This window comes from Pinus tabuliformis, chromosome 3_1 (assembly GCF_031772625.1).
Source record: "Pinus tabuliformis cultivar Carrire ecotype Pingquan chromosome 3_1, CPIR1, whole genome shotgun sequence".
In the NCBI taxonomy this organism is placed as follows: Eukaryota; Viridiplantae; Streptophyta; class Pinopsida; order Pinales; family Pinaceae; genus Pinus; species Pinus tabuliformis.
In genome coordinates this window covers 929,973,013-929,991,890 of record NC_142301.1, presented here as the reverse complement: position 1 = coordinate 929,991,890, position 18,878 = coordinate 929,973,013, and positions in this window count along the sequence as shown.

Below are 18,878 nucleotides of genomic sequence, written 5' to 3'. Positions count from 1 at the left end.
CTTGAACATCCAAAGCACTTGGTTCTTGCATCAGGTCATATGGACTAAGTAGTTGACCTCGGGGAGCTTAGAAATTTGGCATTCTGGAAAGAAAAAATGGAATTGTACATTCCAAAAATTTGGCATTTATGTATATTAAAAAAATTTGACATTTTGGTTCGTTCAGAATTAAAATTATTTTCGATGTTTGGCAGTTCATTTTTCTTCAAAATTTGTTGCATAGCGATCAAAGAATTTCAAAAGGCATGATATCTAGCGATTTGATTTACGATATTTGTGAATGTGAGAAGACATGACTAACACTAAAGTAATTGATGCTTCAAGTTGCAATTTAGATTTTTCTTTGGCTCTTGTTCTTATCAAAAGTAGCATAAGAAACAAAGAGATATTGTTGACACAAGAAGATACTAAAAATATTGTTAAATATAAAAAATCTGATGTATATAAAGGACAAAAACAAAGGTTGTACAAGGAGATTGGGTGAAAGTGGAAGTTGTTGCAAGGAAAAGTACACGGGAGTAGAAACAAAGAGAGTGTTGCTAAAACAAGATCATAAGAACGTGTCAGAATAGATATTTGCCTCATTTATCGGGGGATTGGTGTCTCCTTCAGGTAGATGTCTAAAACAAATCAGCAAGTTAGTGCTTGCGAATAGTGGGATTTGGTGCTTCCAACAAGTGGGTGCTTATAGTTTTTAGGTTTTTGTGGTTGGGATTGTTGATCAATGGAGGAATATCCAAAAATTTAAGGATTTCAGTTAGTGTTTCAGAACCACGGTCCAGGTCCATATTCAGGACATGAGGAAAGATGAAGAGCATACATAGAAATAAATAGTGTGAGCAGAGTATGAGATGTGCCACTCAAAACCCTAAATAATCGACCTAAACAACATGATAATAGGAAAGTGAGGAAATATGAAGGATAAAAAATGTTTTATTAAATTATATAAAAGTATTGGTACATAAATATTTTTAAGTATATTATAGAAGTATTAGTATAAATGTATGATTTAATATTATAGTAACATATATATATAACATATAACTATATATATATATATAATATATATATATATATATATATATTTATATATATATATATATATATAGAGAGGTTGGAGCCTCCTATAGGTTGGTGATGTAAAAATAAGTTTGTGCTTGCATTTTCATCAAAACGAAGAGATCGATGGTTTTCTCCCTTTATAGGGTTTCTACATATATGTGATGTCTCTATGTTTTTCTTATGTGTGTGACGTTGATAGTATTTTTGTGTATTAATTTCATTGTTAATGGATAATTATTAAAATAGCTCTACCCATTGTTAAAGAAATTGGCTAATATTATTAAAAGTTATAAAATATTGATTCACCCCTCCTTTCCAACAATTGGTATCAAAGCCAGTTCCTTCAACATCAGTCTAACAACTAAAAGGAAGATCTAAACTTGAGACATGGGCAGCCAGGAAGAATGTTCTACCAACAAATATCTTCTTTTTAATGGAAGGAACTATACCTTCTGGAAAGTGACAATGAGGACATATATAATATCCCTTGGTGCAGATGTGTAGGATGTTGTGGTGAATGGCTATGAAAATACACTTGTGTTGGAAGAAAGAGAGGATAAGCTTGAATTCTAATGCCAAAGCAATGAATGAAATCCTTGGTGGATTGTCTAAATCAAAATTTGTTAAAGTTATGCATTGCAAGAGGCAAAAGAAATATGGGATAAGTTAAGGAACAACTATGAAGGTGATAGTAAGGTAAAATAGGCCAAAATACAAGTCTACAAAATGTTATTTGAGTCATTAAAAATGAAAGAGGATGAGGATATAGCAAAAATTTTCTTAATAGTATATGAAATAGTGAATGTCATGAGAGGTCTTGATGAAACTATGAAGGAGTCCACTATAGTTCAAAAGGTATTGAGATCCCTTCCTACTAGATTCAATGCCAAGGTATCATCCATTGAGGAGATGACTAGCCTAAAAAAAATAACAACAGATCAATTACTCGGATCAATTAATAACCTATGAAATGAGAACTAAAAAAATCAAATCTACATCAAGGGAACATTTGAAGATGACAGGAAAACCAAAGATGACCAAGAATTCTCAAGTTCTAGATCGGATGATAAAGAGGCCAAGTTTGTCAAAAGACTAAATAAAGGAACTAGCAAATATAAAGGTAATTTTCCCTTCAAATGTTAAAATGTAGGTCAGTATGCTTCAAAAATTTCCATTCAAAATGGAGGATAATAAACATGATAGAAAAGAAAAGAATAAATACAGGAAGGTTAAGGAGAACAGTTTAAAAAAGAAAATATTTTATACCAAAGAAGACAGCAACTCCTCAGAAGATAAGAATGAATCATCTTTTGATGAAGAAGGAATCAGTGACTTCATGCTCATGGCCTTATAAATTCAAGATGAAGGACATAATAAGTGTGAATTAAGTGAAAAAGAGGATGAAGTAGACCTAGAAAGTGAATTAATTAGTGCCTTAGAATAAATCTATAACTTAAGAAAATGAATAAGAAACAAAAAGAGTTAATTGATCAAGTATGTAAAAGAAGAACCCAAAACTGAAGACTCATCACTCCTTCTACTAAAAATATATTTGGAAGAAGCTAAAAAGGTTGAAGACATTCTGTTGCAACAACTAAAGTAGAAAGTTAAGGAATGCCAAAATTGGAAGAAGAGGTAGACTCACTAATAAAGGAATTGGATAAACTCAAGCTCAACTAAACCATAATCTAAAACATATTAAAGGATATGAAAGTTTAAATGAACTTGCTAATCCTCAGAGAGTCTCTCTCATAAAAATTGGCTTAGGTTATGATGGAGAAACTAGCAACAAGAAACTTGAAGGCAAAATATCTATCAACTTCATCAAAGCACTCACAGAATGTAATGGAAATGGAATTCAAGGGAAGGATATAAATCAACAATCATAAAATAAGAAAAGTGACAGTAATATATCTCATCAACAATAAATGAATATTAACAACAACAAACATATTGAACAGGTGAAAAATCAGCAGCAACCAAGAGAATTCTATGATAAAGTTTCAAACAACTTTAAAGATCAAGAAATAAATTATCAAAAGCATTCTTCCCTCAAATACAAAGTCATTAAATTTCCAAGAGATCGCAATCATAAATACAAACTACTCCCAGGTACATAAATTTCTTCTATGGTTATTGTTATTTCTACAAAAAAATTGGTCTCAAGATTGATAACTGCAGAACTTATCTTAGAAGCAATCAAACAAGAAATAAAAGAAAGGATTATTACGAGTTGAATAGAGATAGAAGATTCACAAATTTACGTAGAAATAATCTTAGGGACATCAATCCTTTTGCTCCCTTATTCGATGTCACTGAGTTATTTAACTATCATAACTTTGGTCATAAATCAAATGGGTGTAGAGTCAGAAACTTCAAACTAACTTCTCAAGATAAGAAAATATGAGAATAACCCAAGTTTGGGAAGAAGAAAAAGGAGGCAAAGAAAGATAGATGTGGCCTTGTTCTGTACGCTCAAAATCGAAACTATTATTGGTATGTGTATAGTGAATGCTCCATGCATATTACCGTGATAAAAGTAAGTTCTTATTACTCAACTAGAATAATTCATGAAATTTCACTTTTGGTAATGACATTCTAGGTAATATTATGGGCAAAGGCACAGTGAAATTATACAATGGAAAGGGTAAAGCTCGAGATGTTCTTTTTGTAGATGGACTCAATCACAACTTATTAAGTGTAATCCAAATGTGTGACATAGGGTATGATGTTAGTTTTCACTCTCAATATTGTGAAATAAAGTCAGCAAACGCAGAAAACTAGTAACAAATGATATGAGAACCTCAAATAATGCATACATTCTCCAGGAAGAAAATGAGGAGTGTTATTTGAGGAAACTTGATAAAAGTTGGTTGTGGCATGGAATATTAGGCCACTTGAATTTTGATCATATTATAAAGCTCAATAAAAAGGAAACAATAAGAGACATACCAAAAATTGCAACTCCAAGCAATACAATCAACAAGTCATGCCAAATGGGGAAGCAAACTTGGGTGCCCAACGTTCATCCACCAGCAAACCTTACAACTAGTCCATACATATTTATGTGGACCTTCAATAACTAAGGCTCCAATTGGTGAGAGATACTTCATGTTGATTATTGACAATTACACCGGACTTACATAAGTCACATTCTTAAGGGAGAAATTAGAAGCTTTTGAAAAGTTCAAATTTTTCACTGGCTGAGAATCAAATTGACTACAAAATAAAGTGTACAAGGTTAGACAGAGGTGTAGAATTTACTTCAAATGATTATGATGAATTTTGTGAAGAAAATGGCATAAAGAGACAATTCACATCTAGAGACACCCCTCAACACAATGGGTAGCTGAAAGGAAAAATAGATCAATGCAACAAATGGAAAGAACAATGATGGAAGAAAGAAATATGCCACATACATATTAGGTTGAATTTATTCATACTGCAATCCATATTTTAAACAAATCACATCTCAGGCAAAACAGTGACAAGACACCTTATTTATTATGGCATGGAAACTAGCATCAATAAAACACTTCAAAAATTTTCGCAGCAAATATTACATCAAAAATAATGATGAAAATTTGGGCAAGTTTGATGCTAGAGTAGATGAAGGAATATTTTGAGGATATTCAACAAAGATAAAGGGCTACAGATGCTACAATAAAATGTTACACAAAATAGTTGAATGTATTGATGTGAACGTTTATGAGACTAGATTCATTAACCCACTTGATCAAATCATCAGTGAAGAGAAAGAGGAATAGCTTGAAGAATCATAAAATGAAGAAGAAAAGGGGGCAGATTACACTCGTCCAAAACCTTCCTCAAGTTATTTACAAAAGAACCACCCTAAAAGTCAAATTCTTGGTAATAAGGATGTAGGTGTTCAAACTACAAGAAAGTTAGTGGACACTTCTAGTCAAGCACATATTTCCAATTGACCATGACCAAACCCAAAAAAATCCTCAAGCAAGCTAAGATGAACATTGGATAGGTGCCATGAATTACGATTTGGATCAAATAGAAAAGAATCAGACTTGGGAATTGACTCCAAGACCAACAGGTTAAAATATCATAGGTACAAAATAGATTTTCAAGAATAAATTAAATGAAGATGTAAAATTTATCAGAAACAAAGCCAGACTAGTGTCCAAAGGTTATGCTTAGGTATACGTATTAGATTTTGAAGAAACGTTTTCTCCTTTAGAAAGACTAAAAGCAATCATAATGTTTCTGGCATTTACCTATCATAAGAATTTTAAAGTATATCAGATGGATGTAAATTCAACATTCTTGAAAGGAAACCTTGAAGAAGAGGTGTATATTCAAAAAACTAAAAAAGTTCAGCTATTAGAAAATGTTAATGATGTATGAAAGTTGAAAAGGGCACTATATGTGTAACAATCCTGGTGAAAATTCCATGTAAAAATATATAAATACCACGAATGATGGGACACTTATTCCAAGCTGAATGGTGGGTAGGACATCCTAGTGGGTATTCATTTGGTTATTTATGGTTAAGGAAATTGGAAAAGGCAATGGTTAAGGCTTTAAAGAGGCAAAAAGGTATTTTGGCACATTTATTTATGAAAATAATGGAAAATAGGAGAAAAATGAGGTGAAAGGTCACAGGTTGCATGTGAGGAGGAAAATGAAGGAAAATAATGGAAATTAGGAGAAAAATGAGGTGAAAGGTCACAGGTTGCATGTGAGGAGGAAAATGAAGGAAAATAATGGAAAATGAAGAAAATAGAGGCCTCATTAATAAAAAGGCTTCTGAGGATCAGTTGGCAAGCTTCTTCCTTTCAATGTGAACCTTTTGTCAGTTCAGTTTTGGAGCTCTCTCATTATTCTCTCTCTCCCTCATACTCTTGGATACTTAGAGTTTTCTTGGAGCACTCTTGGAGGGTGTGGCATACTTGGATTCTTGGAGCAAGAAGGCAAAGGAAGAGCAGGAAAGCACAAGAGGGCATCGTCATTAGCAGCTACATCGGATTGCTTACAGGTATCGAGTTGAATGTATTATTTATTCACTAGTTTTGGCATGCATTGCACATGCATGTGGTTTTTTGGTTATGATCTATCCTTGGCATGGAGGATGGTCGGGATTGACAGTGGATTGTCTAGCCTTTCCATTTCCTGGATAGCCATGGTGATTGTGGGTTTACTTTCATTGTTGTGTTTTGCTTGGTTCTCATGTTTCCTTAGTTGGGTAGAGTTATTAGTCCTGGAAGCCCTGGTTGAACAAACGCTTTGGAATCCCTGTAACAGCTTGGGTTAAGTTACTATTCCTAGAAGCCCTGGTTGAACAAATGCTCTGGAAGCCCTGTAACGACTTGCATTGAGTTACTAGTCCTAGAAGCCCTGGTTGGGAAAACGCTCTAGAAGCCCTTGGTGGGTTGAGTTACTAGTCCTGGAAGCCTTGGTTCGACAATTGCTCCAGAAACCCTGTATAAGTTGTGGGTTGAGTTACTAATTCTGGAAGCCTTGGTTGGAAAAATGCTCTAGAAGCCCTATATAAGCTATGGGTTGAGTTACTAGTTCTGGAAGCCTTGGTTGGAAAAACACTCTGGAAGCCCTAGAATTCTTGGATGGAGACCAATCTAATGATGGTTTTTGGTCATGTCCGACCGTGAGGTGGAATCACTATTTGATGGGTTGAGGTGGGTGGCCTCTGGAAGCCCTGTATGAGTTTTGATTGATGTGTTCTCTCAAATCCCACATTCATGCTTGGAATATGGCACGGGGGTGACTGGCTGAAGCGAGACTTGGCTCAACCAATCTATGTTCAGGTGGAACGTGGTAGTCCCATCACCAGTTGGTTCATTTCATTTATTAATGAAAAATTCATTCCCTTGATTTTCATGTGCAAATGTATTGATATATATATGGATTTTGATGGCTAATATGTTTATTGTATTTATGTTCCTATTATGTTGTTTATATGCACATTTACCCCTGAGATTGTTACAATATGGGCTCAAGCAGGCACAAAGATCATGGTATTCCAAACCTGACAAATATTTGCATAAGAAAAAAATCAAGATAGGGGCAGATGACACTATATATATATACTCTGATAATGAGGATATTTTGGTTGTTGTTGTCTATCTTGATGATATAATTTTTTCTGGTAATAACAATTCACTAAGTCAAGGGTTTGCAGCTGAAATGGAGTCTGAATTTGAAATGTATATGCTTGGATAAATCTCATTTTTTCTTGGTTTACAGATTACACAAACTTCAAAAGGAATGTCCATCTCCCTAGGAAAGTACCTAAAATAAATGTTGAATAAATTTGGAATGGAAGAGTGTTCACATGTTAACACTCCTATGGTCACTAGGTGTAAGCTAAGTAAAGATGATGAGTCACCATAAGTTAATCAAAAATTGTACAAATCAATGACCTGCATAATTTTGTATCTAATAACCTTAGAACCAGACATAATGCAAGTTATTAGTTTAGTAGCAAGATATCAATGAGCACCCAAGCAAATCCATTTGTTAGCTACAAAATAATTTTCATATATATAAAAGGCACAACAGACTATGGACTGTGGCATCCAAAGGGTGTGAACTTCTTACTGAAAACATACGCAGATGGAGAATGGGTTAGCTATATAGATTACAGAAAGAGCACAAGTGATGGTGCCTTCTTTATAGGAGACTCATTGGTAGCATGGCTAAGAAAAAAGCAAACTTTTATTTCAGTGTCTACAATTGAAGTTGAATACATAGCAGCTTCAACATGTTGCACTAAAATATTGTGGATGAAGAAGACACTTCAAGGCATGAAGGTAACCTATGATGAACCTATTACCATCAAATATGATAATATCAGTGTGATAATTATATCAAAAATCATGATCTTCATTCAAAAACTAAGCATACACCCATCAAGTATCATTTTCTTAGAGAACAGGTAGTTGACCACATTATAAAATTGGAGTATACATCAACAAATCAAAAAATAATTGATATATTCACCAAGCCCCTTGATAGAGATCCCTTTGAATACTTAAGACAAAAGTTGGGAGTGGTGTCCTCCTCATCTCGTCACTAATTTCTTTTGAAAAAAGGTAGCTAGTCTAAATTAGTCAAGGATAATTGTATGATTAAAATATCAAGGATTAGGGAAAGAAAATTTATATTCTTATGTGAAAATTATTGGAGATATATGCTAATTATCCAAACTATAATTTATAGATTATTTTTCTCAGCAAAATATTTACTACAAATATTGAATAAAAATACTACTACAATATTCACCAATTAAACATTCACTGGAACTGACAAAACCACACATACATAAAAATGGAAACCAAAATTTTTGGACAAATGTCTTAGAAAAACCCCAATGTGGGGAAAAACAGTTTTGTAGATGAGGGTTTTATTATTTCTTCAACAATCTGTAATTGGTAGAAATTACAACTACTTGTCGTGGAATGGAAAAGCTCCAGAAAATATTTTTCTTCACTTCTGCAAGTTAATTCAGCCCTTTAAAAGCTCCTCGACCCTCTAAAAGAAACTCAACCCTCTTGTTCAACCATATCTCATCCCACACGTGCAAGTTAGAGAAATTCAATCTCCTTTGACCACTCACACAACTGGAGAATTAACTTGGCCTCCATTAGTAATTCGACCTCTTTTTGTAAATCACGTTGCCTTTAGCAACTCTCTTTGACCACTTTCACTACCTCCAACAATTCGTTTTGGAAACTGGTAATTAGATTTGGTCTTCTAGCAACTCAGATTGGTAATTGGAAAACTCGCACTAAGAAACTCGTCCTCCTTTGCAGAAAATAATCCATCCCTTGCAGATACTCCCTCTGAAAGGCTCAGAAGTTGGAAAAATGTTAGGGTCCGACCCTAACCCCTTTATTAATGTAATAGGCCCAAGGGGCCTCGTAAGAGTCATGATTAGTTAGTTAAATAAATAAATCATGTAAGTGGTTAACCGCATTAATTGTGATTGTAAGTGGTTGACCTGAATTGTAAAAAAGGGACCACAATTAGTTATAATAGGCCATAGTTAATAAATAAAGTGGTTAACCCACATTATGCAATGGACCATAAGCAGTTAGGGTTTTGGATCTCATGAAACTATATATAGTCAAAGATAGTAAGGGAAGTCTTGTATTGTGTTGTGTAATTGAGCTCTTCTCCACTGGAGGTTGCCCCCTCAAAGTGGCAAGTGAACAATATTGCTACAGATCTTAATAGAATATTTGCATTTTTTATCATCTAATTGTGGTATTTTTGTGGTATCTCTTGCATATTTCGCACTTTTCATACTTCCTACAAGTCAAGCATACTACAAAAAATAGAATTTGGAAAATCATTTTCTCTCAATCACTGCTGAAACCCTCGTTGGTGTCAAACCCCACGCTATCACTGCACCTTTGTTCATTCAATGTGATCTCAAAGATGCCCATCGATTTTTTCTTATAATCTCTCGTTGAGAATTCAATGTTCAATATCGAATCCCAATCAATGTATAAGATCATCTTGACTCCATTAAACACTTTTTGTAGAATTCACTAGAGAGAAATCGACTTGTCTCAATTAATACTGATTAATTAACCTATTTTCCTAAGTTAGAGTTGGAAATTTATTAAAAATTGGTTAATAATCTAATTCAGACATGTTTCCTTTGAAAAAATTTCTAGGCTTGGAAAAATTTAATTCTCTTGTCCTCTTAGCCTCATTAACTCCTCCTAAGACTAGAACACTTGTCTGAGCTACAAAATATAACACTCCCTCTTAGCGAGGAAGGTGTTTTTCACAACACCCAACTTATCTCTGAAGAAGATGAATCTTGCCTTCCCTAAGGCATTAATTACGATGTCTGCAACTTGTTGATCTGTAGGCACAAATCATAGTTTAACTTCCCCAAATTGTACACAATCCCTGATGAAATGATATATGATGTATATATGCTTTGACCTATCATGAAAACATGATTCTCATACATCTTAATGCAAATATGGTTGTTGCATTGTATCACAGTTGGCTCCACCTTATGACCAAACAAGGCTACTAAGAGCTTCCAAATCCAAATGGCCTCACATGTCGCCATGCTTGTTTCTATATACTCTGCTTCTACAAAGTTTAGGCCATAAACTTATACTTATTTTTATAGCAAGAGACAACACTCGACCCCTTGATGAAGGAAGACCCTAGAGTGCTCTTTCTGTCCATTGTACTACATGCCCAGTCGCATCAGTATATCCCATCAACTTGACACCGTCACCTCGAGTATATATGACCCTATACTTGATTATACCTTCCAAATAATGTAGCACATGCTTCATTGTTGTCCAATGCACCCTCTTCGGTTTAACCATGAACTAACTCAAAGAGTTTATCGCAAAGGATATATCTGACCTACTGTTGATCAAATAAATCAGAGAGCCAAATAATTGTATGTATAATGTGGGGTCCACATCTTTCTCCTTAGATGTATCTACCTTCCTCCAATTGGCGATCATGGATGTAGACATGGCTCTGCAATCTTCCATATTAAATCTTCCCAAGATCTTGATGTAGTGTTTCCTTTGTCCAAGTAAAATCTCCCCATCTATCCTCCACACCTCCGTGCCTAGAAATTAGTGGGTTTCATGCTTAGGTCACCATGTTTTAGTTCAAAGTCCCCATTAAGGACTTCTAGGGTTTATTCTGAGTCAATAGAGTCATTTTACTTTTAATGAGACCCTTCTTAGATTTTTGAATCATGTAAAAAGGTTAAGTATTGAGTCAAATGTAATTCATGTATCCTCCACATCAAGTCAGCATAGAAGAGATCAAGTCGACCTAAGGACATCAATTTGACCTCCCTTGAAGCCTATAAATAGAAGCAAGTCAAATTCAAATTCAAATTCATGTAATTCTGATATGGCTAACTTCATGCTTTTATAGATTTGGTTGTACTTGCTATCTAAATTGTGTAGGTACACAATATTCAATATGGTGAAGATGCTTGTTGATGGGATAAGCATGATGAGGATGATAATAACTCTGATGAAATGGTTGGATGCCACGAAAGATTCTTTGATGATGAAAAGAAGAATTCAATCTCCCTGAGGAATCCTAAATAGAAGAGATCTCCCTAAGATTAAGAGGGAGTCTGGATAAAAAGATGCTTCATGGTTGAGAGGGAGGGCATAGCTTGGATTAAAGAACGAATTTCGAAGGATATGTTGTTGCATGAGAAGTAGGAAATAAAAGTGTATGATTAAGGAATATTCTTTTAGGGATTCATTTGATAGTCCTACTATGAAAAGTTGAGAAGCAACATGAAGTTGTATGAAGACCCTGTTTGTATTTGATTATGTACATATGAAAGTATATTATTGATTGGGGTTGTGTTTGTACAGGTTAATCTCTCGAAATTTTTGATAGCATGTTGGTTATCGATTAGATTGATTGGGAGAGATTTGTTTTCCTTGATCTGTTGGATCAAGGAGAGGCTTTGTGAGTGAAGCATTCCCTAGGAGGACATCTGGCTGACCCTTTGTCTTGATGTCTAAGTCTCGAAGTTGGAAAGGGTGTTGTTGGTTATAGAGCTTTGTTTTTGGATACACACATATATATTTGGGTTGGTAGTTAGCAAGTAAGCCTAATGGTACCTAGAGAAGTTGAAAGCTTGAGTCCATCTTATTCCCACTTGGATAGATTTCCCTGGTCAAGGATCTAGTCTGTGGCATTGCGATGCCTAAATTGTTGAGAGACCAATGCATAGATTGCCCTGGTCAGGAATCTATTCCATGGCATTGTGGTGCCCAAATTTCTTCATGGTTCATATAGTTGATATCTTCCTTGTACTTGTATATGAGTGAATACCTCCCTAGTTAAGACAAAGTGTTGCAAAATGTAACTAGGATCAGCCTTCATTAAATGTATTTGAGTCATCTTGTAATGTACTTGTCAAAAGAATAAAGAAAAGATTTTTTATTATGACTTATTAAAGCATGGGTTTCATGCTTGGGTCACCATGTTTTAGATCAAAGTCCCCATCGAGGACTTCTAGAATTCATTCTGAGTCAATAGAGTCATTGTACTTTTAAATAGACCCTTCTTGGGCTTTTGAATCATGTAAAAAGGTTAAGTATTGAGTCAAATGTAATTTATGTATCCTTCACATCAAGTCGGCCTAGAAGAGGTCAAATTGGCCTAAGGACATCAATTCTGTTGAAATTTGAAACAAGATATATTGAAAATGGAAACAATAAGAGGCTTCTAATTTAATTTTCCCTTAATTAAATTAGAAGTAAATTGTAATTCCACATCACATGAGAGCTTGTACAAGTTAACTAAGTCAGGAAGACTTAGTTATATTAGTCAATTCGATTTGAGGGTCAAACTAGAGGCATGTAGAGTTATCCCTAAGTTTTAGGGGATCTAGTTGCAGTTCATCTTGACTTGTAATTATTTAACTTAATTATTTGATTTAAAATCAGTTTAACTAGTTCTAACTGATGGCAGAACTAGTGAGAGTTCCAGAGAATTAAATTGGATTTAATTCACATGTAGTGATCAATCATATAACTGATAATTCGCTATAAATAGTTGTTTCATGTCAATTCTAAGGAAGACCCAGTTGAGATTGGAGTTAAAGGGAAGTGTACAATCAGTTGTATAATCATCAAATTGTACAGGTGGTGCATGCAATCAGAAGAAGGACTTTAAAAGGAGGAATGAAGGAACAAGTTTAATTAATGTTTTGGTGAGCACAAGTTGGTGAGACCATGTAATAGGAAGCACAAGTTTGTGCATGGAGCTTGTGAGCGCAAGGAAGTAGGGGCTTGGCAGGCAGTAGAATTGGTTAAGTGTTGGCTTGAGCTAGTTTGTGAAGCACAGAGATAGATTGTACTTGTGCGAAGATTGTTCGGATTGAACAAGCATTGTATTTTCTTCTCAGATCTTCTAGTTAATGTAATATAGATAGTTGGGGTTTTGAGCGGTTTCTTTCCCCAAAAAAAATATTGTGCTATGTGCGTTTGAAATTCTTCCTTCTTTTTTTTAGTGTTTTCATCAATTAATTTTTGTTTCCACTAATGAGTAGAGTAGATTCAAGTCTTTTGTTCTAGCATATTACAGAAGCAGTTTGAATATACAAGTAAAAATCTATATGGTATCAGAGCTAAAGACATTATAGAAGAGGATGATATGATTTTGTTGTGCGGATGAAATCAAATTTGCAGTTTCATACTTCAAATTCAGCAGGATGTCATTCTACGGTTTGAGACTTGAGTATGCCTTGGAGGGTAGCTTGAATTACATGGCTTGGAAGGATAGGAAGGAGGTAGTGCTGGAAGACATCAGGCTAAAGGAATTCATAGATCATGATATTTTGAAGCCTCTAGTATCTGATGCTAAAGAGATGGACTAATGGAGAAAGTGTGTGGGAAAAGGCGAGAAGGATATCCTAGAAGGAGTTTGATATCATATTGTATCGAATCTCCATGGTAATGAAACTCCATTTGCAATGTGGAAAGCATTGGCAACCTTGTTTCAAAATAGTAGTGGTCACATAAAGTTGGCACTAAAGGACAAGCTCAAAAAGATCAATATGGAGAAGGGTGACTCAATTCTGAAGTACTTGACCAAGTTCACCCAATGTCGAGATGAGCTTGGAAGTGTTGAGGTTATTGTTGCAGAAGAAGATCTGGTGAGCCTAGCACTTCTAGGACTTCCTAAGAGCTGGCACAGCTACTAGGACTCAGTTAATGGGAGGGAGAAGCTACCACAGTGGAATGATTGTGGTTCGACGTGGTACAAGAATAGTTTCGGTGGAACACCAAAGATGGGACCTCATCCAAAGAAGTGGAAGAGGACTTTGTATTAGTCAACAAAGAAAAGAAATCCAAGGGAAAGAAGTCTCAAGGCAAGGAGAGCTTCAAGGAGGACTTGCCGAACATCAAGTGTTTTCACTGTCACGAGCTCAGGCACTATGCCACGAAATTTCCACATAAGAAAGCAAGCAAGAAGGAGCCTGCAGTAGTAGTAGTAGGTGAAGCTATAGCTTCACATTTCGAACTTGATTTCACTCTCATTGCATGCATGGCCAACACTGTAATGGGAATCATGTGGTATATCGACAGCAATGCCTCGTTCCATATGATGGGGAATAGAGATCTCTTCAGTGACTTGGAGGAGAAATACCTCAAGCAGAACATAGAGTTTGGAGATGATGGGAGGTATAACGCGACCGGCATTCGTACAGTTACCTTTTAGAGGGAGCCTGTCTCCCCTCTCAGAATCACAACTGTGATGTATGTTCCAAGACTAAAGAAGAATCTTGTTTCCATCACAGTATTGGAAGAACATGGCTATGATGTGATTTTTAGCAAAGGAAAGGTTTTCCTTAGACACATAGCCACAAGACAGATGAAACAGATCAGTGTGTGAGTTAAGAACCTATATGCACTTGAGGTATAAGATGCATGCAAATCCTTGAGGAGCAAGGAAAAGGTTAGAGACTTGGTGGTTGAGAGGGAGCATAAATTACCTGTCAACATGCAGCCTCAGGAAGTTGTGGAGCAACCACAATTGGAGAAGCATAGAGGAGACTGAGTGGAGACATCCACTCAAGAAAAGACCTCTAGTAGGGGAAAATTTAGAGCCAAGTGGGTAGAGGGAGAACATGGAGCCATACCTTTAGGTGTGAGGTGGGGCAATATGAAATATTAGTCCAAGAGTTTCAAAAATTGGGCAGGGTCCATTGAGATGTTTTGTCTCATGGATCATTACCTTGCTACGGGAGCCCACAATACACAATAGCATGATGGATAAGTGGCGGTTGACGCAGTCAGATGTCAAAGTGACAGAGGAAGAGACTAGCAGCAGTTAGATACTAAGGAGCGCAGAGCAGAGTTGACAGCAGTGTAGATGGCACAGTGCAAAGTCAGCAGCAGCGCAAAGTTTTCAGTAGACAGTGCAGTAGCTAGTAGCAGTGAAAGACTCTGGTGACATATGCATCATACTGATTCAGTTTGGATGCTTTTTCAGTTTCAAAAGTTGCAATAGCAACAACACTAGAGAGAAGTGTTGCATGCAGAACATTTCAAAGGTACCAGATCGGGATAGAGTTGAATTTCTTTCTTGTTGAGAGGGAGTGTTGAAATTCGAACCAAGAAGAGGCTTCTAAGTTAATTTTCCTTAATTAAATTAGAAGTAAATTGTAATTCCACATCACATGACAGCTTGTACGAGTTAACTAAGTTAGGAAGACTTAGTTAGCTCAGTCAATTCGAGTTGAGAGTCAAACTAGAGGCATGTAGAGTTCTCCCTAAGTTTTAGGGGGTCCTATTGTAGTTTATTTTGAGTTGTAATTGTTTAACTTAATTATTTGAGTTAAAATCAGTTTAACTAGTTCTAACTGATGGAGGAACTAGTGAGAGGTCTAGTGAATTAAATTAGATTTAATTCACATGCAGTGATCAATCAGATAACTGATAATTCACTATAAATAGTTGTTGCATGTCAATTCTGAGGAAGACCCAGTTGAGATTGGAGTTAAAGGGAAGTGTACTATCAGTTGTATAATCATCAAATTGTATAGGTGGTGCATGTAGTCAAAAGAAGGCCTTTAAAAGGAGGAATGAAGGCACAAGTTTAATTATTGTTTTGGTGAGCATAAGTTGGTGAGACCAAGCAATAGGAAGCACAAGTTTTTGTGTGGAGCTTGTGAGCACAAGGAAGTAGGGGCTTGGAAGGCAGTGGAATTAGATAAGGCTTGGAAGGCAGCGGAATTGGCTAAGTGTTGGCTTGAGTTGGTTTGTGAAGCAAAGAGATAGATTGTACTTGTGCAGAGATTGTTCGGGTTGAACAAGCATTGTATTTTATTCTCAGATCTTCTAGTTAATGTAATATAGATAGTCAGGGTTTTGAGCAATTGTTTTCCCCAAAAAAAAATTGTGTTATGTGCCATTGAAATTCTTCCTTTTCTGCTTAGTGTTTTCATTGATTAATTTTTGTTTCCGTTGATGAGTAGAGTAGATTCAAGTCTTTTGTTCTAGCACATTACATAAGAAGTTTGAATTTACAAGTAAAAATCTATAAATTTGACCTCCCTTAAAGCCTATAAATAGAAGCAAGTTGAATTCATTTGAAGCACACTCTCTCATAATAAATTTCGATATCTCTTGAAGCCGGAAGAAGTGTGAAGTAGAAGAAGAAGGGAAAGGAAGTGTAAGTTGGGTGGATTCTAAGGAGAATAAGAAAAATGAAATTTTGGTGCCTCTCTCTCTTTGTTTCGTGCCCTAGTTTGGGAGATCGAAGTCTTCCAAGTTTTGTTGATGCCAGGCATCGCTACATAGTCGAAGTCGTTGGAAGAGAGCTCGAAGATCTCGGAGGTTGACTTGGTGTGGAGGGAAGGTTTGGGCTTTGTCTAGGGTGAAGAGTCTTAAACAATACTATTGAAAGGAAGATCATTTTGACTAAGTTTTCCCATTGAGGGGGGTTTTTCCCTAGCATAGTGCCTATATTTGGTGTCCATTGTTTTATGCAGTATTTCTTTGGTAATTGCTTGATGAACTAAAATAAAAAAGATATAAATAAATGTAATAACAAATCAAGAACATCACAAGTAATTATCAAGAATAATAAAAAATTTCTGCCTTTCTGATTTTCTAACACATGTTGGAAATACTGAGGGGGGGTGAATCAGTAGTTCTTTTTCCGACTATTGTTTTACCAGTTAAAACATTTATATTCAGAACACAAGATGAACAACAAGAATAAATGCCTTTATTAATATAATCTTTGCAGTAAAATTGATACAATATATAAGTGGTTGCAATCAGTTTCCAAGCACCAACTTGGACTTTTGTGAGGCTCCAACTCTATTTTTCCAAGACACCAATCTTGGACTTAGGAGCACTAACTCCCAAGGACTTCAATCCTTCCAGTCCTTGAGACATCAGTTCCAAGGACACCTATCCTTCCTACTTCTGAGGCATCAATCCCAAGGACTCCAATCCTTCTTACTTCTGAGGCACCAGCCCCAAGGATTCCAATCCTTCTTGCTTCTAAGGCACCAGACCCAAGGGTTCTAACCCAATCTTGTCAAGGCACGTTTGATAGTAATGTTCTGCTCTCATAACTCTTCATTACTAAGTTCTATCTGTTTACAGCTTCACTGTAGTCTCCATGGTATAGCATCAATGACAGCCAGTCTTCTCATGAAGGAGTCTTTACAACTCTTCATACTGCCCACACAGAGTCTCCAATAGCCTTCATGACCTCTGATAATGTCTACACACATATTTAATGATTCCATTGTTAGCTGCACTAAGCTTTGTATAAGCACCAGCTTTATGTTCAAGCATATGTTCTTATTGTCACAGTGAATGCTTTAGCATGACTATTTCTCTGCTGGCTACTTCTACCCTTTGACTATCTCCTGTCCTGTTGGTCCTTCGGCCCTTTTTTTTGTTCTGCTGGACCCTCTCGTTGCCTCTATTTCCTCCAATTGTATCAACAGCGTTCAACCACATTCAATGCACCTTGTTCTCTATTTTTGTTGTTGTATGCGCACCTAATACCTCCGACTATCGATTTCCTCTTTTCCACTGGCTCTTTGGCTTCCTTCTCGGTCGTTGTAGTTTCCTCTGCCTCGCTTGATCCTTCAGCTTCCCTCCTTGGGCATTGTAGTTTCCTCTGCCTATTCAGATTAGCCACTGCTTCACGGACACGTTAATACAGAAGAGCCAGGTGTATTACAGAGGAAATGATGCTTATTAACAGATATCAGAGAGAGCCCCTTTTTTTTCTTTTAATATCGTTCATACACAGGACTTTATCGTTTAACGGACATGCCACGTCCCAATCACAATCGCCATCGCCATGATTCAGCCCACTGAACTATCGGAACCGTTGTTCATGCATTTCAGCCTTCAAACCCCGCGCAATACAATTTTGAATTACACAGGAAATATATGAAAATGCGACCGAAACTCTAAAGGGCGGACTTCAAATTTATTTTACCCGCATCTATTCCTGTATCGGATCCGCTACATATATCGCAATCGGCAGTCGTAGGTTCCCGATGGCCGATGGTCGATTCACCTGCGGATGCGACATGATATTAAGGCAAAACGCAATGTTGCATCGGGTCCGCAACAATCATCGCAATCGGCGCTTGCAGGAGGACAACCCTTTGGGTATTGCAGTATGCGAGTACTGATAGGGCGGATGCGATATAACATTAAACCTTCCATAATGTTGTCGTCGGGTCCGCAACGTATCGCAGTTGTATGATATACATATATATATTGCAATTCGCATGGTTTAACGTGGCGAGGCTTAAGGCCCGCATACATAACGATATATATGAAATACACTTAAACCCGCTTTGAAGCACTTACCCGGACTTCACCTGTTTATATACCCGGACATATATGTCGTCGGGTCCGCACATATGTATCGCAATCAGGGGTTTGGGGTGATGGCACATAACCGAACCGTCGATTATCATATCGCCGATATATATATATGTCGTTGTCGGGGGTTTGGGGTGATGGCACATAGCCGAACCGCCGATTTCACTGTCGCCAATATATATATATATATATATATATATATATATATATATATATATATATATATATATATATATATATATATATATATATATATGCCCGCTCCAATAGTGTATCTAGCCTATATACATGATTTCTGCCTCTTTTAACTCTTCAGCCTCCTATAGTGTAAATGCATACTTATATGATATATGCTACTCCGCCTGTATTTGCATGCATATATGGCCTCTGATAGTGTATTTGCATGCATATATGGCCTCCGATAGTGTA